This window comes from Leopardus geoffroyi, chromosome B1, assembly GCF_018350155.1.
Source record: "Leopardus geoffroyi isolate Oge1 chromosome B1, O.geoffroyi_Oge1_pat1.0, whole genome shotgun sequence".
Lineage (NCBI taxonomy): Eukaryota > Metazoa > Chordata > Mammalia > Carnivora > Felidae > Leopardus > Leopardus geoffroyi.
This window is the reverse complement of record NC_059327.1, coordinates 204,133,489-204,155,953: the sequence shown is the minus strand read 5'-3', so window position 1 is coordinate 204,155,953 and position 22,465 is coordinate 204,133,489. Positions and strand designations below refer to the sequence as shown.

The window sequence follows — 22,465 nt, the reverse complement described above, 5'->3', positions numbered from 1 at the left end:
TCTATATGTACATATGAACTATTCATATCTATCTATATATATTCATATTTTTTTTTCATATGGATATCCGGTTGTTCCAAACCCATTTGTCGAAAGGATATCCTTTCTCCACTGAATTGGCTTTTCACCTTTGTGAGAAATCAGTTGACCTTATTTGAGTGTGGGTTATTTCTGTACTCTCCGTTCTGTTCCATTGATTTGTGGGTCTGTTTCATTGCCTATACCATGTCTTAATTACTGCAGGTCTTAAAATTGAGCAAGGTGATTTCTCCAGCTTCAAAAAAAAAATCTTTTAATGTTTATTTCTGAGACAGAGAGAGACAGAGATAAGCTGGGGAGGGGCAGAGAGAGAGACACACAGAATCAGAAGCAGGCTCCAGGCTCTGAGCTGTCAGCACTGAGCCCGGTGCGGGCCTCAAACTCACAAACTGGGAGATCATGACCTGAGCCACCCAGGCGCCCCTGATTTCTCCAACTTTAAAGAAAAAAATATTTTGGCTATTTAGGTGTTTTGCTTTTCCATATATTTTAGAATAAGCTTGCCTATCTTTACAAATAATTCTTCTGGGATTTGAATAGAATAGTCTTAAATCTATAGATCAATTTGGTGGAAAATTGACACATTTACTATGTTGTTTTCCAATCCATGAACATAGTATGCATCTCTATTTGGTCATTTTTGATTTCCTTTTTTTTTTTTTTAATGGAGATATAATTGACCTATAATTCATGTTTGGTTTCTTTCATTGGTGTTTTGTAGTTTTCAGCAGATGGATTCTGTACATGTTTTCCTAGATTTATACATAAATATTTAATTTTTTTTAACCTCTGTAAATGGTGTTTTTTAAAAAAACTTCAGTTTCATTTATTCATTGCTAGTATATAGAAATGTAATTAAATTTTGTGTGTTTATCTTCTATCCTTTGATCTTGCTAAAATCATATTCTGGGAGTTTTTGGTGGATTCATTAGTTTCTGTGTAGAAAGTCATCGTGTCTGAGTAGTTTTTTTTTTTTTTTTTCTTTGTTTTCTGTTATGTATGCCTTTTCTTTCTTTTTCGTTCTTCATTGCACTGGCTAGGACTTTTAGTACAATTTCCTTGTTCCTGATTTTAGGGTGAAAGCATTCAGTATTTCACCATAAAGTATGATGTCTGCTGTAGATTTTTGTAGATGCCCATTATTAGGTTGAGGAGTTTTATTAATAGATGTTGAATTTTGCCAAATGCTTTTTTGAATCAAATTGATATGATCATGTACTTCTCTTCTTTAGACTGCTAATGTGGTAGATCACATTATTGACTTTTTTTTTTTTTTTTTGACATTATTGACTTTTAAATATTGACTCAGCTTTGCATTCCTGGAATAAACCCTTCTTGGTCGTGGTAAATTACTCTTTTTTGGTTGTGGGATTCAGTTTAATATTTTGTTGAGTGGTATTGCATTTGTTGTTATGAAATCTATGTCAGTAGTTTTCTTATATATTGTTCTTGCCTGGTTTTGGTGTTAGTATAATGTTGACCTGATAAAATAACTTAGGACTTGTTCTTTTCTCTCTATTGTAGTGTGTGCTTTTCAAAGAAAGGGCTCGTTTCATCTAAGTTGTTGAATTTATGTGTGTAGAGTTGTCAGTAGTAGTCCCTTATTTTTGTTTTTAAGGTTTTATTTATTTATTTATCTTGAGAGACAGCTTGTGCTGCATGCATGGATGTGGGGAGGAGCAGAAGAGAGTAGAGAGCTGAAATCAAGAGTTGGACACTTACTGAGCCATCCAGGTGCTCCTTGATTTTAGTTTTTAAGTGATCTCTACTCTCCTTGATTTTAGTTTTTAAGTGATCTCTACACCAGTGTGGAGTTGAGCTCATGATCCCAAGATCAACAGTTGCACGCTGCACCGACTGACAGTCGGGTGCTCCTGTAGCATTCCTTTATTATCCTTTTAATGTGTCTGTGAGGGTCTGCAGTGATGTTCCCTTTTTCATTCTTGATATTGAGTATCCTTCCTTTTTTTTCTGCCAGTCTTGCTAGAGATTCTTCAAGTTTTTCATCTTTTTGAAGAACCAGCTCTTTGATTTTTCCCCCCTGTTTTTGTTTTTGATTTTGAATTTTTTTGACTCTGCTTTATTACTCTGCCTTTGGGCTTACTTCGATTTTACTTTTTCTAATTCCTTAAGCTACAAGCTTAGATTATTGATTTGAGGCCATTCTTCTTTTCTCTAATATATGTATTTAGTGCTGTAAATTTCCCTGTAAGCCATGCTTTTGCTGTAACCTCCTCGACTCACAGGTTATTTAGAAGTATGTTTAATTTCCTGTTACCGTTCTGTTACTGAGTTCTAGTCTCATTCTAGTATGGTCAGAAAACATGCTTTGTATGATTGTAATTTTTTTTTTTTTAAGTGTATTCCTTTTGAGAGAGAGACAGCGTGACCACATGTGGGGAAGGGGCAGAGAGAGGGGGAGAGAGAGGCTCTGTAGCTATGGGTCTCGAACCCATGACCTGTGAGATCACAACCTGAGCCGAAGTTGGACACTCAACCGACTGAGCCACCCAGGCACCCCTGTATGATTTTAATTCTTAAGAAATTTTAAGGTTGTATGGTCTGTCTTGGTGAATACTACTTATGGGTATAAAACATATATTCTGCCATTATTGAGTGGAGTGTTCTCTGAATGTTATTGAGATCCAGGTGGTGATGATTTTTTGAATTCTTTTATATTCGTGCTCATTTTTTGTTTGATGCTAACATAACCACTCTAGCTTTCTTTTCATTGATATTTGCATGGTATATTTTTCTATTTCTTTATTTTCAACCTCCCATATAATTATGTTTGAAGTGTGTTTCTTCATAGACAGTTACTTGATTAATTTCCATTCATTATGTATATTTTTACTTTATAATATGTATGTGAAATATACTTATTAACTCTTATTAACCTGAGGCCTTTGTTCCTGGGCCTAATTGCTAGTTGAATATCTATTTGGTGCTAGTATAGGTTGCTTCTGTCATTGTATAGCTTTCTTTATTGGACTCTTTTTTTTTTTAATCTTTATTTATTTTTGAGAGAGAGAGAGAGCGAGTGGAGGAGGAACAGAGAACGAGGGAGACACAGAATCCAAAGCGGGCTCCAGGCTCCAAACTGTCAGCACAGAGCCCGACATGGAGCTCGAACTCATGAGCTGTGAGATTATGACCTGAGCCGAAGTTAAATTTTTTTAAAAAATTTATTTATTTTTGAGAGAGAGAGCATAAGCAGGGAGGGGCAGAGAGAGGGAGAAGGAGACACAGAATCTGAAGCAGGCTGCAGGCTCTGAGCAAGCTGTCAGCACAGAGCCTGATGTAGGGCTCGAACCCACAAACTGTGAGATCATTACCTGAGCCAAAGTCAGATGCTCAACTGACCGAGCCACCCAGGTCTCCTTTATTGGACTCTTGTTGACCCTATAGGCTTTCTGAACTCATTGGCTGGAACACACTGGCATGGAGACACAAGCTGTCTTTAGAGGGACTTTGATCAATACGAGTTGGGATCAAATAATTTGTATCTCATGGACCTACAAAGTATTTTTTATTTTTTTACCGTAGAAATCAACTTTAGTTTGTAAACTTAGAGTAATTCCAATAATATATATGGCATTGGCTTATCCCATTTCCTGTGGAAATTGATTTTTCCATTTTAAGATTTTTAAATAATCTCTGCAGCCAATGTGGGGCTTGAACTTATAACCCCAAGATCAAGAGTCATGTGCTCTACCAGTTAAGCCAGCCAGGCACCCTGACATTTTTCTCTTAAATATTTTGAGTACAGTATAAGTTACATCTTGAAACTGAATGAGAAGTTGGGGAATTTAACTTCTTTGAGCCCAGGATGTTTTTAATGACCTTTTTATTTTAGGGGCACCTGGGTGGCCCTCATGGTTCATGAGATTGAGCCCCGAATTGGGCTCTGTGCTGACAAGGCAGAGTCTGCTTCACATTCTCTCTCTCTTTCTCTCTGCCCTGCCACTGCTCGTGTGTGCATGCACACACATGCTCTCTCTCAAAATAAATAAACAAACATAAAAAAACCCATTTTTTTAAAATTTTATTTTAGAATAATTTTAGACTTACAGAAAAGTTGCCAAGTTAGTATAGAGAGTTCCCATATTCCCTTCAATTTTTTGTAATGTTGACATCTTATGTAACCTTGGTATATTTGTCAAAACCAAGAGATTGGTTATTTATTTATTTATTTATTTATTTATTTATTTATTTATTTATTTTTGAGAGACAGAAATGAGTAGGAGAGGGGCAGAGAGAGAGAGGGAGACACAGAATCTGAAGCAGGGTCCGGGCTTGGAGCTGTCAGCACAGATCTCTATGAGGGGCTTGAACTCACCAACTGGGAGATCATGACCTGAGCCGAAGTCGGACACTTAACCGACTGAGCCACCCAGGTGCCCCGTTTAAAAAAAAATTTTAACGTTTATTTACATTTGAAACAGAGAGACAGAGACAGTATGTGAGCAGGGCAAGGGCAGAGAGATGGAGACAAAATCTGAAGCAGGCTCCAGGCTCTGAGCTGTCAGCACAGAGCCTGACGTGAGCCTTGAACTCATGAGCTGTGAAATCATGACCTGGGCCGAAGTCGGATGCTCAATCGACTGAGCCACCCAGGCGCCCTATAAAATTGGTACAATATTATTGACCACAGACTTTATTTTCATTTCACCAATTTTTCCACATATACTCTGTTTCTATTCCAGGACCCAGTTTAGGACATCATCTTGCATTTAGTGGCCCAGAATTTTAATTTTGATTATTTTTAGCTGCCTCATCTATGGGATGGGAAGGTTAATTTTTATTTTTCTGAAGGAAGGCCTACAAAAAGCTGAATAATGTTTATGTTTAAAGTATGATAGTAATTTTATATTAATGCCAAAATTCAGTGGAATTGTTAAGTAGTAGTTTGCTGCAATCTAATTCTTTTTTTTTCTAATTCTCTTCATTCTTCTGTTAATGCTTGGTAATTACTGCACTGTTGAAAGTAGCCCAGCAATGTAAACATTCCCCCCAAGTTCTTGTTGAGAGGTTAGTCCCTTCTTTAGAGGCCAGTGAAGGAAGGTGAGGACTTGCCCCTGCAGGTGCATCCCTGGTTGATGGTCAGTACAGCTTAGAGAAGAGAGTCGCCAGCCCCTTGACAAAGCTGTTTGGTTTCTCTGGATAAAGAAATCCCATAAATGAATTCTTGAGCGTGCTTATAATATTGCTGTTGCTTTCTGTTTTTAGAAGAATAAAAAACAGCATCCCTTATTAACTGGCTTAAATTGCAGCTCCTGTCAACATTCTCCCTTCTTTTAAAAGAATAATAGGTCAGTTGTATCTCAGTTTAAAAAAGGTTATTAGGAAAGTCAGGTCTGTCAAGCAGTCATTACAGTTCAGTGCCTCTCCACAGACTGCGAGTTGGACGGGTTTTTTTATGTTTGCACATTTTGCAGGTGCCCACACCAGTGTCGTGGTTGGAATGCTGGGATCGGCAGACCACAGAACTGGAGCACATGTTTTTGCTGAGTTTATATCTGCTCGCTGAGGAAGCTGAGGCCCCAAGAGTTGAGTTGGGAAAATCCCTCCAGTTGTCCTAGTCAGCTTCCCCTCTTGCACCTTTCAGCTCCTGGTGGCGCTGGTCACTTACCAGTGATCTACCCGAGATGCAGAAAGCCACCTGCTGTCCTTGCCTTCCTTGCTCTAATCTCTGTCGATACGTTTTCTGTAAGCTCTTCTTGGGAGCGTGCTCTGCACTACATCCTCCCCGCTCCAGGTGACCCTGCCTCTTGTCTGAGCATTTGGGGGTCCCCGCTCTCCTCGGATGACACCTGAACTCGCTCTTCCACGCCTCGCCTGACCGACTGTCTGGCCGAGTGGAGAGGCTGTCATCCTGGCTCCTGCTTCCTCCCACTTTGTTGTCCTGCGGCTGTCGCCACCTGTGTCTGGCCCGGTAGCCGTCACACCGTTCTGCTTGCAGGATGTGGCTGTGTCCTCGTCTGTGTGCCTTTGTTGGTGCTGGTGCTGCAGTGTTCCTTTCCCTTCTTTGCCCAGTTAACTGCTGTTTCTTTCTAAGAGGTCATGGGCTGTCCCTGTGGGAAGTGTGCCTCCTTCATCCTCGGCCAGGCTGTTGCCGCCCTTCGGGGTTCCCTTGGTGTCCGTCCTTAGCTCAGCCACCACTCGCAGACTGGATTGGAACCCCTAGTCCACTGGGACGTTTTCTTCCAAACCCTGCTCTGTGCCCGTAGTGCACGCTCAGAAAGTGTGGCTCTGCGGACAGTCTGGTTGGTGTCAGCTCCTGCAGTGCCCGCCTCTTTCCCTTGTTTTCTGAAATGTGCTGTATTCTTTGTCTAATGTGGAAGAAAGCGTTGCACTCTTTTTCCAAAGTCGATCTTATATTCCAGGGGTTCTTACCTGATAGATTTTAGCGAGTCTGGTTAACCCATGGAAACTCACTGCACAATTTATGTGAGTACATTGTCTTGAAGTCTGTTCAAAACCTCTCTGTTCTTTCCCTCCTGGGTCTGGAGTCTTTCATCCTTTATTGGGTTATTTTCCTTAGCATTCAGATTTTTTTTTTAAATTTTTATAAAAAATTTTTTTTTACATTTATTTATTTTTGAGAGACAGAGTGTGAGCAGGAGAGGGGCAGAGAGAGAGAGAGGGAGACACAGAATCTGAAGCGGGCTCCAGGCTCTGAGCAGTCAGCACCGAGCCCGACGCGAGGCTTGAACTCACGGAGTGTGAGATCATGAGCTGAGCTGAAGTCTGACGCTTAACCAACTGAGCCACCCAGGCGCCCCTAGATTTTGAATTGCCCGTCTTCCCTTCCCCCTTAGTCCTTCTCTTGACCTTGCTTAACCACTTAAGATACCTTTCAGTCTGACCCTGTTCTGCCTGTTGCCACCAAATAACTTGAAATATTGGTTAATATTGGTTGCTTCTACTTTCTTTATCCTCAGTTCCTGTTTTATTCCCTTATCCGCCTGTCACCTTAATCAGCCTTCCCAGAGGTCATTAAGTGATAATATGTCACCAAATCCTGTTGTTCAATCCTGATGTCCTCTGAGCTTGTTGCATTTGATCGTGCTTATATACACCTTTCTGGAGTCTCTTTTGCCTTCTTTAAATGGCACCGTCCTGGCTCTCCTGCTTACTCTTGGCTTTGGTTGTGCTCACCTGTTCCTGCACTTAAGACACTCAGTTTGATGCAGGTGATTCTACGTCCCGCTCTTCCTTTCAGGTTCATTCTTACACTTGATGATTTTAACGTGTGGTAGAGATTTCTGATAACAGCAACTGGTTGATCAGCCCGTCTGTGACACTGGGGCTGTATGTACTTGCTTCCTGAGTGATGGTTGAGGCCTTTCCCCTCATCTCTGGCAAGTGAACTCAGCCTGCCCATGTGTATTTATTTTCTTTTCTTTTTTTTTTTTTTGAAAAGTTAAAAATTCCTTAATTTTTTATTCCTGGTACCACTACCACAATGTAATGAAAAGAAAAAGAAAAAGACAAAGCTACAACAGATAAAAGACCTCAGGAATGTACATCTAATTGACGCTACATTGCATTAATCAATAGCTGCACTTTTTGCAAACTGTGGCTATGATGGTCCTGAACAAGAAGGGTTTCCTGTTGAAGCTGCAGTAACTTTTCTGACTATGGATCATCGTTCCTTCTGTGGCAGATTTTTACAGTTCCTCTAATGCATTTGGGACGACTGTCTCAAAGTAACCTGCAGCTTTCCTGACAACTCCTCGCTCTCTCTCCTGCTAAGAACTGTAGCCCTTTTCTTCTGAAAACTTCTAGAACCTTCTGCTACCATATCCACCACTTCCACCACCAGATCCATAACCACCACCATAGGGACTGCCCGAGCTTCTTCCACCAAAACTGCCCCCCTTCATGAGTCCATAATTTGATTGCTGTTGTCCACTATAATCTCCAAAATCATTATAGTTCCCACCACCACCATAGTTACCTCCAGAATTTCCTCCTTCATTGTAACCGTCATATCCTCCTCCACCACCGCCACCGTATCCACCTCCTTGGTTTCCATATCCTGGTGCACCTCCACCATAGCCTCCTCCACCTCTAGAACCAGGCCCACCACCGCAGTTGCCACCATCACCTCCAGATCCATCATATCCACCATCACCTCCTCCATAGCTACCCCTGCTGCCACCACCTCCACCGCCATAGCCTCCTCTTCCACGACCCATAAAGTGGCCAGATCCACCTCCACGACCTCTTTGCGATCCAGCAGACTGCATTTCTTGTTCAGAAAGGGCCTTTTTCACTTCACAATTATGCCCATTAATAGTGTGGTATTTCTGAACAACAATTTTATCAACTGTATCATGATCATCAAAAGTTACAAGAGCAAATCCTCTCTTTTTTCCACTCGTGCCTGTCCTCCATAACTTCTGTGGTTTCAGTCTTGCCATACTTTTCAAAGTAGTCTCTCGAATTATATTCTTCTGTATCTTCTAATGCCACCAACAAAAATTTTCTTCACAGTTAGATGGGCGCCAGGCTTTACAGAATCCTCTCTAGAAACAGCTCTCTTTGGTTCCACTACACGCCCATCAACCTTGTGTGGTCGAGCACACATTGCTGCATCCACCTCCTCCACACAAGAGTAAGTCACAAAACCAAAGCCCCTGGAACGTTTTGTTTGGGGGTCTCTCATCACCACACAATCTGTAAGTGTGCCCCATTTTTCAGAATGTTCTCTTAAACTATCATCTGTAGTTTCTTTTTTTTTTTTTTTTTTAATTTTTTTTTTTTTCAACGTTTATTTATTTTTGGGACAGAGAGAGACAGAGCATGAACGGGGGAGGGGCAGAGAGAGAGGGAGACACAGAATCGGAAACAGGCTCCAGGCTCTGAGCCATCAGCCCAGAGCCCGACGCGGGGCTCGAACTCCCAGACCGCGAGATCGCGACCTGGCTGAAGTCGGACGCTTAACCGACTGCGCCACCCAGGCGCCCCTAATTTTTTTTTTTTCAACGTTTATTTATTTTGGGGACAGAGAGAGACAGAGCATGAACGGGGGAGGGGCAGAGAGAGAGGGAGACACAGAATCGGAAACAGGCTCCAGGCTCTGAGCCATCAGCCCAGAGCCCGACGCGGGGCTCGAACTCACGGACCGCGAGATTGTGACCTGAGCCGAAGTCAGACGCTCAACCAACTGAGCCACCCGGCCGCCCCATATCATCTGTAGTTTCAAAGCTCAAACCACCAATAAACAGTTTTCTCAACTGCTCTGGTTCCTTTGGATCATGGCCCTCCATTTTGAGACCGGACTCGCCTCTTCCAATTCGAGTTCCCAGCCTGTCCATGTTTAGACTAAATTCTTCCCTTCACATTACAGAATGAGTAGTGAGGTTTGTTTACTACATAATTTATCACAATACTTTTTTTTTCTAATTAATTTAAAATTTATTTTTTAGGGGCGCCTGGGTGGCTTAGTCGGTTAAGCGGCCCACTTCGGCTCAGGTCATGATCTCACGGTCCGTGAGTTCGAGCCCCGCATCGGGCTCTGTGCTGACAGCTCAGAGTCTGGAGCCTGTTTCAGATTCTGTGTCTCCCTCTCTCTGACCCTCCCCCATTCATGCTCTGTCTCTCTCTGTCTCAAAAATAAATAAACGTTAAAAAAATTTTTTTTAATTTATTTTTTAAATATATATTTATTTTGGGGAGAGTGCAAGTGGGGGAGGGACTGGGAGAGGGGGACAGAGGATTCAAGGCAGACTCTGTGCTGACAGGCTCACAGAAGTGAGCCCATTGTGGGGCTCAAACTCATGAACTGAGAGATCATGACCTGAGCTGAAGTCGGATGCTCAACTGACTGAGCCACACAGGTGCCCCATCAAAATAAGTTTCTTTTAAAGATTTTTTTTCTATTTTTATGTATGTATGTATGTATTTTTTAAATGTTTATTTTTGAGAGAGAGAGAGAGAGAGAGAGAGAGAGGAGAGATATCATGAGTGGAAGTGGGGCAGAGAGAGAGAGGGAGACAGAATCCGAAGCAGCCTCCAGGCTCTGAGCTGTCAGCACAGAGCCCAACATGAGGCTCAAACTCACAACCCTGAGTTTAAGAGTCAAATGCTCCATTGAGTAAGCCAGCCAGGCACCCTTCAAAATCAGTTTTTGCCTAAAGATGTATGTGGTTGTGCTTTGGACACAGTTTCTGTATCTGTCAGGTAAGACTATGCTAGGTAAACCTAAGGATCTTTTCCAACTTTGTTGTTTTTTGATGGTCAGTCCTTTGGTCACACACTTTCAGAGATTACCCATCACCTACTGCGGAGGTCTCTTAAGTGAGGGGTGCTTGAGAGGCGCACTAGGAGTGGATCAGGTGCTCCCTGCTGCTGCGGGAAGAATGCTTTAGTCCTTCCATTTCCCAGTAAGACATTGTGCCTGACAAACGCTTGTTACGTGAATTGAGATTGGTGCCCTCACTTGCCCTGTATTTGAGGCACGAGTCTTGCATCGTTGCTGAGGTGTCCTGCGGCAGGAGAGGAAGTTTGTTCCCTGACAGCGTGAAGCCTGTGGCAGTTAGAGAGTGCTCGTTAAGTATGTTCGTGAATTCTGCTGTCTAATTTTAATTAAAGAGGTCTCCACAAAATAGGTAGTCTTCACAGAAACCCTGGATTGAAGACAGTGCCAATAATGAAAGCGTATGCAACAATCAGGAAATTGATGGCACCTCCTCTGCTTCCTGCATAGGCTCTTTGTTAGCCACGTAATGAAGTCAGGAAAATGATCTAAGCAGAGCTGAGAACCGACTCTCAAAGATGATTTGAAGTGTGGAGTTACATGCAGTTTTATTAGTGATGAGCCATACCCAGAGTGGTTATCTTGCCTTGAAATGTTAGGGAGGGAAAGTAGCGAGCCTTTATAGTCAGCAAAGTGTTTGCAAACTAAGCGAGAAACAGCTGTAAATTTTGTAGCAGTGTTTAAAGTTCTACATTACTTGATCTGGTACTTTATAAAATTTCATTAAGCTTAAGGATGAGCTCCTGAGGGTTTATATTTCTGAAAGGTTCAGATGCAGCAGCGGCTCTAGCTAATTGCACAGACAGACATGCAATACGGAGAATTAGGAGGATACAACATTACGGAAACGACAGACGGAACAGGTCTCTGGGCTGGGCTCCCGAGAGTGACTTCCAGAACAAAAAGTACAGCGTTCAGCTGTGGGGTTGGTCGGGCCAGTCTTTGGCATGTGCTGTGCTCACCTAGCACTCAGAGCCGGAGCAGCCACCTAGCATTGGGGGAAGTTTGTTCTCCAGCAGCGGGGAGTGGGGAGGCAAGAAGGCTGAAATAGTACGGAGGAAACAAGATGGCACCAAAATAAATACATTACTTTGTCAGCAAATACTTTCAGAGTATTCATAGAAAGTATTGCAGAAGGTTTGAAAAATTAAATTGTTAGAATAAATAATGATGAACACATAATGGGGGGTTTGCTCTGGGATGATGGAAACACATGCTTTTTTTTTTTTTTTTTTTTTTAGGTTTATTTTAAGAGAGAGAGAGTGTGTGCAAACCGGGGAGGGGCAGAGAGAGAGAGAATCCCAAGCAGGCTGTGTGTTGTCTGTGGAGCCCAAACACAGGGTTCGATTTCACAAACTGTGAGATCAAGACCTGCGCTGAAACCTGCTTCTAAACAGGTTTTGTGATAGGGTCCCCTCCCTAAGGAGAGAGAAAAGGAAGGAAGGAAGGGAGGGAGGGAGGGAGGAAGGAAGGAAGGAAGGAAGGAAGGAAGGAAGGAAGGAAGGAAGGAAGGAAGAAAAAGAAAGAAAGAAAATTTCAAGGTAATCTGGCTGTGTGCCTACGAGACAACATCCCTCATGACCTTGTAAACTGAGATTACTTAATCAGACTGCACGTATATGTGTGTTACCATATGTGGGAGACAAAGAAATAGAAAATATATTTTTAAAAACTATGCCACGTGATGTTCGGTGTCAGTTCTTTGGGTACGAACCCAGCTGAGTGGTGCTGGCACCAATAAAGTTGTTTCCTGGAGATTAAAAAGCCTCGGTGTCGTGAGTCTGCGAGAATCCTGCTGCAGTTTCAAGTTATGCTTTCTGTAGATTCAGGTTGAGGACTTTTGTGGTGTGTGTGTGATGCTGAGTATCCTAGAGCATACGTGTCCTGAAGTGATTTTTTGAAAAGTTTTGTTTAAGTAATCTCTACATGCAATGTCGGGCTTGAACTCACAACCCTGAGATCAAGCGTCGTATGCTCCATCAACTGAGCCAGCCGGGAACCCCGAAATGATTTCTTTAATTAACAGGGGTTTGTGGGAAAATAAGGTATAACCGGTGTATTTATTTAAAAAAATATTGTATTTATTTAAAAAAAAAATAAAGATTTTTGGGTAGGGTAGGATGGCAGAAGGAACAGCACATGTGAATTTTATTCACCACGTGATGCATAAGTAAGTTCTTACAGTGACAAATGGAAGCCAGAATCATATAAGGGATCAGCCTGAGCCCTTTACAAAAGGAGGGAATCTTTACAGTGTTTTAAGTATGAGCTTTGCTGGTTGTCTTGTGGCAAAATTAGAAGCACTGCTTATTCTGAAGGGGAATTGAGTGTTTTTCTTTTACACAAAGACAAGTGTTGTAAATTTGCTGATCTTTTCTGTAATAATAAGGGGCTTTCAGTAGAAAGCTACCTAACAAATTCAGTGTTTTTGAGAAAATAAACAGTTAATCTGCCCCCCCAAGGTAAAGGTGACATTTTAACAATGACTGGAAAATTGCTTTTCGAAAGAAACTCTTGCTGTGGAGAGCATCTTGAAGATGGGTGTTTAGAGTTGCCGCCACTGTGTTTTGTTTTGTTGCTAAGAATACAAATAGTCATCTTACTGCACACTTAAACTGGGGGATGAAATTGTTATGCTGTCTATAGAAGCTTTTTGGAAAGTTTACTTTTAAGCTTACTAAAACTACAAAAACGTGATATGCCTCCTGATTACTGTAAAAACGAAGAACTGTGAGGAAGATAAACATTGACCAGCTGAGGGGGGCCTGGGTGGCTCACTCAAGTCAGTTAAGTGTCTGACTTTGGCTCAGGTCATGATCTCGTGCTTTGGGAGTTTGAACCCCAGATCAGGTTCTCTGTTGTCAGTGCAGAGCCCGTGAAGCCCGCTTCGGATCCTCTGTCCCCCTCTCTCTCTGCCCCTCCCCCGCCTGCGCTCACTCTCTCAAAAATAAACAAACATTTAAAAAATTTGACTAGCTGAATTTCAGCAAAAATCTTTGTGCAATTGATTGACGGGATTGAAAATTGATGAGCATGATTTAGTAAGTGCAAATGATATATCGTATTTCTTCCATTTAGATCCGTGTGTATTTAAGGGAGAGGGACCTTTTTCAGTAAAGACTGCTGGTAAAGCCAGCTTTCTAAATAATTGAATTTATAGTGCTCCAAAGATCTGGTTTTAACACAAAGTATATTAATTATACCAAGATTTTGAAAAATAATAAAGTACATTCAGTCACACTGGCTTCCTTAAATTTTCTTCTCATGATTCTTTGTGATATAAAAAAGTTCTTCAGGTTTGTTAATAAGTATGCAAAAAGGATTTCATTTTTAAAAAAATGTTTATTTTTGAGGAGGTGGGGACCAGTGGATATGAAGCGGGCTCTGTGCTGACAGCAGGAAGCCTGTTGCAGGGTTCAAACTCATGAACCCTGAGATCATAACCTGAGCTGAATCCAGCTGAGCCGCCCAGGTGCCCCCAAAATGATTTCATTTTTATCTTATCGTATGTTTTTTCGTTTTGTGTATTTTTTATTGTATGTCAGTTATATTCATCAACTGCATCTGAATGCCTGCTGTGTTACTGGTAAGAGATATAGGACGATCTCCAAGCCATGTCCTTGAGCCATGCCTGGATGTACAGTCTGTTATGTGGGTGGGGGTTGTGTGCACTCCGGTCTGCCTAACCGAGTCCGAGGAGGAGTCCACCTTCTGGTGGGCAAGGAGGACCTCTCTCCAGCTGGGTCCTCTCCACCTTTCTCCCTTTACCTTGTATTTTCTCATTCATTACATCTGGACCTTGGCTCCCTATCTCTGCTCTTCAGGAAGGCTTTTTCTCCCACATCCTTTTTCTTTTCCTGCTCCCCTTTCCTTCCTTCTGGTTCTGCCTCCTGAGCATCCTACTCTGCTTTGTTATTCCAGGCTTGTTTCTGCCTTCTCCGTTCAGCTTGCCCTGATTCTTTCCCGACTAAAGCAATTACCTTGAATGACACTGAACACACTTGTATTTACCTATGCATTTATGGCCTTTTACTAGATTAGAAGTTTATTGAATGAAGAAAGATTTTAAAGCATAGTACCTTGTTCAAAGCTAATAAGTGTTGAATGACTCAAATGAGATGTAGAATTAGAATTTTTTTTTAAGTTGTTGAAAAACTTCACTATAACATTTGTTATGTAGAAATTTTCTACCATGTGAATTTAGACAGAGTCTAGCTAACTTAGTCCAGATTTTCAAACATACTAAATTAAAAGGCTTAGTGAAACATTCTAGGCCAGTATTTCCCACAGCAAGGTGTGAATGCTGTTACCAGGTATAGTTACCACAGTGTAAGGAAAAATAAGAGGCGCATTACTATGCAAAAGGAGGGATGATTATTTGGGGAGTTGGGACTTAAGTCTTAGGAGGTGACTGGCTGGATACGTTTTCTTGTGTACAAAGTGGATTCCAGATTTTAATTGATTCTGGAGTGTGGAAGATAACATTGTCTTTCCTTTCTTGTGGCCTGGAAACTCGTGATTGGGTAGGGTTAAGTCTTTAGATCACTCTGGGGCTTGAACAGTTTGTTTCAGTATTGACCAGTTACTTATTGAAACACTCGGGGGCTTACTCTTGCAGCCTCTTGTAAAGAGCCAACTGACCAAGAAAGAAACTCGTGTGGGGCTGAGAAATTGTAATAGAAATTTTGTTGCTAACACGGGTGGACTGTAACTTTCTAAAAACTGAATTTTATTTAGCAGTAATATGAAAGCAGTTCAAAGTGGGTTTATTCAGTCATATTTAAACTGTTTAATGAGCTTACTGCTGTTTGTCAGTTTTTTTATTTTTAAAAAACATTTTTTTAAAGTTTATTGTATTTTTGAGAGACAGAGACAGAGACAGAGAGACAGCATGAGCAGGGGAGAAGCAGAGAGAGAGAGCAAGAGAGAGAGGGAGACACAGAATCCGAAACAGGCTCCAGGCTCTAGGCTGTCAGTACAGAGCCTGACACAGGGCTGGAATTCACCAACTGTGAGATCATGACCCTAGCCAAAGTTGGACGCTTAACTGACTGAGCCACCCAGACACCCCGTTTGTTGCTTTTAATTGTGAAGAGTTCTGGTGTTTAATATCCTGAAATACTCTTTTTTAAAAAATATTTATTTTTGAGAGAGAGAGAGAGAGAGAGAGAGAGAGAGCGCGAGCGAGCATGAGTGGGGGAGGGGCAGAGAGAGGGAGACACAGAATCCGAAGCAGGCTCCAGGTTCCGAGCTGTCAGCACAGAGCCTGACGCGGGGCTCGAACTCAGGAGCCGAGAGATCACGACCTGAGCCACCCAGGTGCTCCACATCTTGAAATGCTCTTGAGAGCTGTGAGGAAGACTCCAGGCATACCTGAGATGTGTCTTCCTTCATCATGTATTTAGAGCATCTATTATGTCAGGAGTTGTTCTTGGCACTGAGGACACATCAGTGAACAGAGCTCACAAAGATCTCCCTGTCCCTTTTCACGGGAAGAGACAGTAAATTAATGAAGTGGTAGGATGGTGAGCGATGAAGCAGGTGTGTGGGCATGATGCTTCCAGGGTTAAGTGGGGGGATCCGGGAAGGCCTGCTGAGCAGAGACACAAAAAGGCAATGAGGGAGCAGAGCTATGTGGGCATACGGATAAGAGTGCTGTAGACAAAGGAAACAGCAGGTGTCAAGGTCCTGTGACTCTCCTTTATAATTTTAGCTAATTCTACTAAAGTAAAAGATGCTTTCATAATCATTTGGACTGAAATCTTTGTCTAGAATCTGGTCACAAAGTCACAGATTTCTGGATGGTCCTATTCACATGTTCATCCTTAGAATTGTAGGACTGGCATATTGTCATGGTGAACAGAATTTGATTTCATCTCCTTCAGATGCTCTTGAAAGTGGAGCTGTATTCTTAGGGGCAGATGCTGGATAAGTCACTTGGATCTGGAGGTTTTCACAGCTATTATATTAAATAACAGACACTTCGAGCATGGCTTCTGAAATTGTGACTGACTTCGGCAGTAGTGAGTGGAGTCTGCAGTTGCCATGTGCCCATTCTAGGGGCTAGTTTGCATCTGTGCTTCTTGGACACATCATCTTTCTTGGGCTTCTACCTGCAGGGTTGAATCTGTTGTGTTCAGGTCTTCCATCTGTAAGAAAGCCAGCCGTTGCACACTTGGTCACTTTAAGTTCAGAGAGTAATCCTGAGCCAAAGAGGCAACTCTGAATATCCTACTTAAGAGTTTGGATGATGTGCTCTAAGCCAAACCTCCACGTGTTTCCTCCATGTGTTTTAATTAATTCCCTATGCTTTAAACATGTCCTAAGCGTTCCCTGAACTGCGTAAGAATCGTACGGCTGTCGGTCTCATCTGTTTGCAACTCCTTGCAGGGGTCATGGCACAGTCTCTGGTGTGTGACACCTCTCTTGACTGGAATACTTGAAATCTTTTCTCCCCTTCATTATTGAAGTCCCCTGATGACACAGGAAATAAGCCTTCCCAGGTTTGGATGTAAGGCAGCGTGCAGTGTGGAGGAAGGTATGCGAAGCACCCCATGGGCACGGGACTTGGAGGGCTCCTTCCTAGAGCAGAGCTTGGCCAGAGGGGCCCTGGCTTGGTTTTAGTCCTCCTTCCCTGGGCTGGGAGCTTTTGTTCCAGCCAAATCTCCCACTCAACTGGGCTGCATCTGATCAGTCTCCTAGATCCAAGTGGAGCTTTCCAAGGGACCACACCAGTGCCTCGTCCCCTCCCTCCTGCCCCTCCCCGCCCCGTCCTGCTCTCTGTTGTATTCAGGGTTTTTCAGATGGCAGGAAACAGAAGGCCGCTCGGTTTAACTTCGAGCGCTGCCAGACGTGGGCAGCTGTGGCACCCTGCCTGTACCATCGCTGCTTCTGGATGTGAGCTGGCTTTGCCGAGCCTGTCTTCTGGCGGGGGCCCGCCTTGTCTCTGGGTCCTGCTCTTTGGTGATTCTGCCTGCAGTGTGGCCTGAGTCCTTCCTTTTCGCAGCCTCTAGTGATTTCTGGCTGATGTCGCTTTGCATTTTGATTCCCATTTCTCAGAAGTGGACTAGGGCATGTTTTCATGCTAGGTGTCATCTTGGGTCCCTGGGCACGCTGGGGTGGGCTGCCTCTCCTCCTTACCTCCCACCCCTCTGTAGGCATGAAGGAGAGGGCAGGGCCTGGGCTGCTAAGCAGGGGGAGACTGTGAGGACACTCCCTGATGAAAGCCACCTTGCAGACAAGCTTGGGGACACACACCTGTTAGAACAGTGCTAAACTTCTGTTTCGTTCTGTGTAAAAAACTAGGAGTTTGGAAGGGAGGGGCTTCCCTCCCTGAGATAGAAAAGTTAATTTTATTTAAAGATGTCTTGGGAGAGGAGAGTTTTGACCGATATACGTACACAGTGAAATCCTAGACCAGAACTTTTTATTTATCACTTTCTAAATTTTGCTCAGGATGTCAAAACCGATTATAAAGACTGAATTTCAACTAAAAGGTAAGCTCAAAGTAACATTTCAAGCTTTCTTTTTAATCCCCTTTCCCCCTAAATGAAGTCCTTCACGGTGCCTAAAGGAAACCAGATTGTCCAAGAATGTGGCCTCACAGCAAAGGCTGGACTGGGGACCTGGGCATTTTTCCAGCCTTGCCAGGAATTCACTGTGTGACCCGGAGAGGCTCTTGTCCTCCTCTGATTTGTAAAATGAGAGATTTGGGTAAGATTAAAGGTTGCAGGCTAGTAGGCCTGGCTGCTAACTTGTGGGTGGGAGCTGTCAATAGGCCGGGTAGTAGGGAAGCCTGTGCCACGCCCTGCCCTGCTGGGGACCTGGGGTCAGGGGCCTGGAGGAGGAGTGGTGGGAAGTGCCCTGGTGCGACCTTGAGCGCTGGGGCCAGAGTTTGGGTCTTTTGATTAAGGGCAGATAGAGACAGGTAAGAGCTTTGGAAAGCAGAGCAGACACCCCCCGCTGCAGTGAGGGCCATGGTTTGGCCCACATCTGAGACACCTGGGAGAGTGAGGTGGGTTGAATGTGGGAAGGTCAAAGCAGATTCTTAGGAGTCTGACTTCAGGCACGATTTCCCCCTGGAATAGGAAATACCCCGGAAGGGCTTGGCCTGGGGGCAGGTCTCACGCTGTGTTAGTTGCCTCAGTGTAGGACCTCCTACTCCTTGATTCACGGCACATGCCCAGCATCAAATAGGTGTCAGTGTCCTTCTGCCTTCTCCCCTATTTGCCTGCTTCATTTTAGGCTCCTTACTCCCCCCGCCCCACTTCTTAATCTGCTGTAGTCTGATAGGTTTGCTTATGTGGACAGGCATGAATCTCTTGAATCTCTCTTTTCAGAGATTGCGTGTATTTGCTTATTTCCAGGTGGTGTGAGGCACAGGTCTTGTTCTCGCTTCTTCACGCAGCTCCGTGTCAGATCATCTGTCGGTGCGTGTGTCACGTTTGTCCATCTGTCCCCACGAGTGTCTGCTGAGTGCTGGATTGTCAGGCTCTGGACAGACCTGGAGGGCCTTGTCTGACACTCTGACACTGGTTTTAATCTGTGGGAACATGGGAGGGTGTTGAGCAGAAGAGTGATGTACTGTGACTTAGGTGGGTGTAAGGGGCAAAGACTGAAGCAGGAAGACCAGTTAGAGGCCTGGTGTCAGGCGTGGGGTGGGCATTTGGCGGGGGGCTGGGGTGCACCCCCTTGATTTCTGCGTATGGGATGGGCGCAGGTGTCTTATCAGGAACACGGGTGTTCTGTGCCCAGGCAGGCTGTCCCCCACACTAAACTTGCTGGGTCTGCTCTCCTTCTGGTTTCTTTGCGTTGGATGACTCCCGGGTTCTCTGGTTTACTGCTGCCACCGTGTACATTTGGTTTTGGACATGTTGAGCCCCCTGGCCTTGAGATGACCAAGGCAGATGTGGATTAGGCAGTTGTACCATCAACATCTGATTTTTGCCCTTCTCTGTATCCGCGGCTCCCTTCCCGCCGCGAACGATGGTCTGTTTTGCTCCCAAGCTGGGGCTTTGCCCTTCCTACCTTCTCTGCTGTGGCCTCTTCTCTACCTCTAGTTGTGGGGTTTGTTCTGCCAGGCTTCGGATAGTGTTCTGGGTTATTTACGCTGATGTGAGTGTTATCTAGTTGTATCTGTGGAACAGGGTGAGTGTAGGGTCCTCCTGCCCCACCGTCTTCGCAGCCCTCTCCACCATAGGCATCTGAGCCCCAGAACAACTCCTGAGGGTTGAGTGTGTCTTGATGGTGTGGATGTGGCTGGTGGAGGGAAGGCATTGGTGAGGAGAGGCCAGGAATGAGCCCTCGAGGTTCTGTAACACTCAGAAGCTGTGACCCCCCTTGCGTTATTTTTTTTTTTTTAATTTTTTTTTTCAACGTTTTTTTATTTATTTTTGCGAGAGACAGAGCATGAACGGGGGAGGGGCAGAGAGAGAGGGAGACACAGAATCGGAAACAGGCTCCAGGCTCTGAGCCATCAGCCCAGAGCCGGACGCGGGGCTTGAACTCACGGACCGTGAGATCATGACCTGGCTGAAGTCGGACGCTTAACCGACTGCGCCACCCAGGCGCCCCTCCCCCTTGCGTTATTAATGCTTACATCTAACTGCCTGAAATAGACTTCGAACAGAGGAATTTTCAATAAATATTACATGCTTAGCTTTTTTTATTACATGAGTTAATCATTTGGCGTTAATTAAAAAATGAAAATGAAAATCAGAAGCAACATTTATTTATCAATTAATTCTGGTTACCAAAGAATTATTTGGGTACAGGTAGTAGGTCTCTGTCCTGTCGGAAGTGTTGAAAAGCTGAATGAAATAAAAACTTACTTAGAATAAAAGGTTCCCACCCTTTTGGGTTCATGGTCCTCCTCTGGGAAAGGAGGCCTAACGTCCTCCCCCTCTGTCTGCTGGTTCACACTCCTGACTGACTCCCTTCCAAATACTGGACTTGCTCCTGGCCCAGGCCCTGGGTTAGGGAGAGTGCTGACCCCCCATCCAGGGGAGAGGGAGGGAGCAGGGACAGTGCCTCGTCTGTGTGGGGGGGCTCGGAGTGTTTCCCCAAGTGAAAGGAGTCAGGGTTGATGTCCAGCGAGTGAGCAGAATCTGGTCAGTGGCACTGTGTCCCAAGCAAGGTGTGGTGACTAGGGCCAGACTCAGCCAGGGGTGTCAGGGCCTTGGACTTGAAGTCGAGATCGTTGAGAGAACGCAGATTCATTCATTGAGCAAACGTTTATTGAGGTCTTTGAATACGTGCTTGTTACTGGGGTTGTGACACTGGAAGAACATCCACGAGTCTTGCCGTGTGTTGTCTGGCACGGTCAGGTTGCCGGGAAGTGTCCCGTGGAGTGGTTTCTGTTCTTAGGAGGCTTATGTTTTAGGTGAGTTGGGCAGCAGTGAGATACGAATAGCAGCAGGGCAAAACCGTAGTAGAAGAGAGATCAGGAATTAGTTCATATGGTTCTTGCGGCGTTGCTTTGCCGCGTAAGCAGTAATCACTGAGTGGTCCTGCCACAAGCTGGTAATTACATGTGTCCGCGTCGGCTGGCACTTACACGGCACTTTCCACGTCAGGCACTGTTGTGCCGTCCGTCCCTGTGTGTGTCTCCTTTCTGTCTTTACAGTGACTTGAAGCACAGGTGCCCTGGTCCCCAGTTTATGTTGAGGAAACAGGCACAGAAAGGCTAAGGACTTGTTCAAGGCCAGCTGCACAGCTAGGAGGAGCAAGGGGCCAGGGCCAAGCAGCACCTGCCTTTTGGATATAAGGGGCTGGGGAGGTACTGTGACAGGCATAAGGCCACCGAAGATGGTATGTGCTGATTCTCTGACCAGTCTTTGTGGTTTAGACAGTAATTTCCATACAGCATTTTTGAGGATTTAATGTGGTCTCGTGGGTTTTATTGGACTTTGTGCAGGTGTTGATCTCAAAGTTATATTACCTCAGGTTTTTAATTGACATGAAGACTAAAATCCGCAGAATTTTGAGAATATTTTGGAGTCCATGCAATATTTATTTCACATATTCATTACTTTTTTATGTATCTGTTACCATTCTTTTTTTTTTTTTACATTACTGTACTGTATTTATTAGAGAAAATCTCTGTATAAGTGGACCTGCACAGTTCAAGCTCTTGTTCAAGGGTCAACTGTACTGTGTTCATGGGAGAGTAAGATGATGCAACCTTTATTAATTTTTTTCAGTGAAAACAACCAATTTATTGTGTTCATGTAGAAACACAAAATTCTGAAAATAAAATCGAGATCAAAAGGTTAAAATACTATATTCAAGAAATGTGTTTTGTAGGGGTTATTATAATAGTTAATAAATACTCTCTTTTCCCTATCAATTATATTTTTAATTTTTTTTTTTTTTACCTTTTAATATTTTATTTCAGTATTTGAAATCAATACTATTACACAGGTTGAATTACAGATTTGTATTTGAGGATATTTCACTAAGTTTTTGTTTGTTTTATTTATTTATTTTTTAATTTACATCCAAATTAGTATGTAGTGAAACAATGATTTCAGGAGTAGATTCCTTAGTGCCCCTTATGCATTTAGCCCATCCCCCCTCCCACAACCCCTCCAGTAACCCTCAGTTCTCCATATTTATGGGTCTCTTCTGTTTTGTCCCCCTCCCTGTTTTTATATTATTTTTGTTTCCCTTCCCTTTTGTTCATCTGTTTTGTCTCTTAAAGTCCTCATATGAGTGAAGTCATAATGATGTTTATCTTTCTCTGACTGACTAATTTCACTTAGCATAATACCCTCCTGTTCCATCCACATAGTTGCAAATGGCAAGATTTCATTCTTTTTGATTGCCCAGTAATACTCCATTGTATATATATACACCACATTTTCTTTATCCATTCATCCATCGATGGACATTTGGGCCCTTTCCATACTTTGGCTGTTGTCGATAGTGCTGCTATAAACATGGGGGTGCATGTGTCCCTTCGAAACGGCACACCTGTATCCCTTGGATAAATGCCTAGTAGTGCAATTGCTGGGTCGTAGGGTAGTTCTGTTTTTAGTTTTTTGAGGAACCTCCATACTGTTTTCCAGAGTGGCTGCATCAGTTTGCATTCCCATAATTGTTACCATTCTAATGTCAATTTTGTGAAGGCATGAATTTGAAAAGGGAGAATTTTGAAGC

General features: G+C 43.5%; 1 protein-coding gene and 1 pseudogene across 3 annotated transcripts in view; one reads left to right on the top strand and one right to left on the bottom strand.

The window, feature by feature from the left end:
* The window catches only part of FAM193A (family with sequence similarity 193 member A), a 167,839-nt gene that overhangs the window by 9,446 nt on the left and 135,928 nt on the right, over positions 1 to 22,465 (top strand). The window lies entirely within an intron of this gene.
* LOC123596258 lies at positions 7,660 to 9,459 on the bottom strand (annotated as a pseudogene).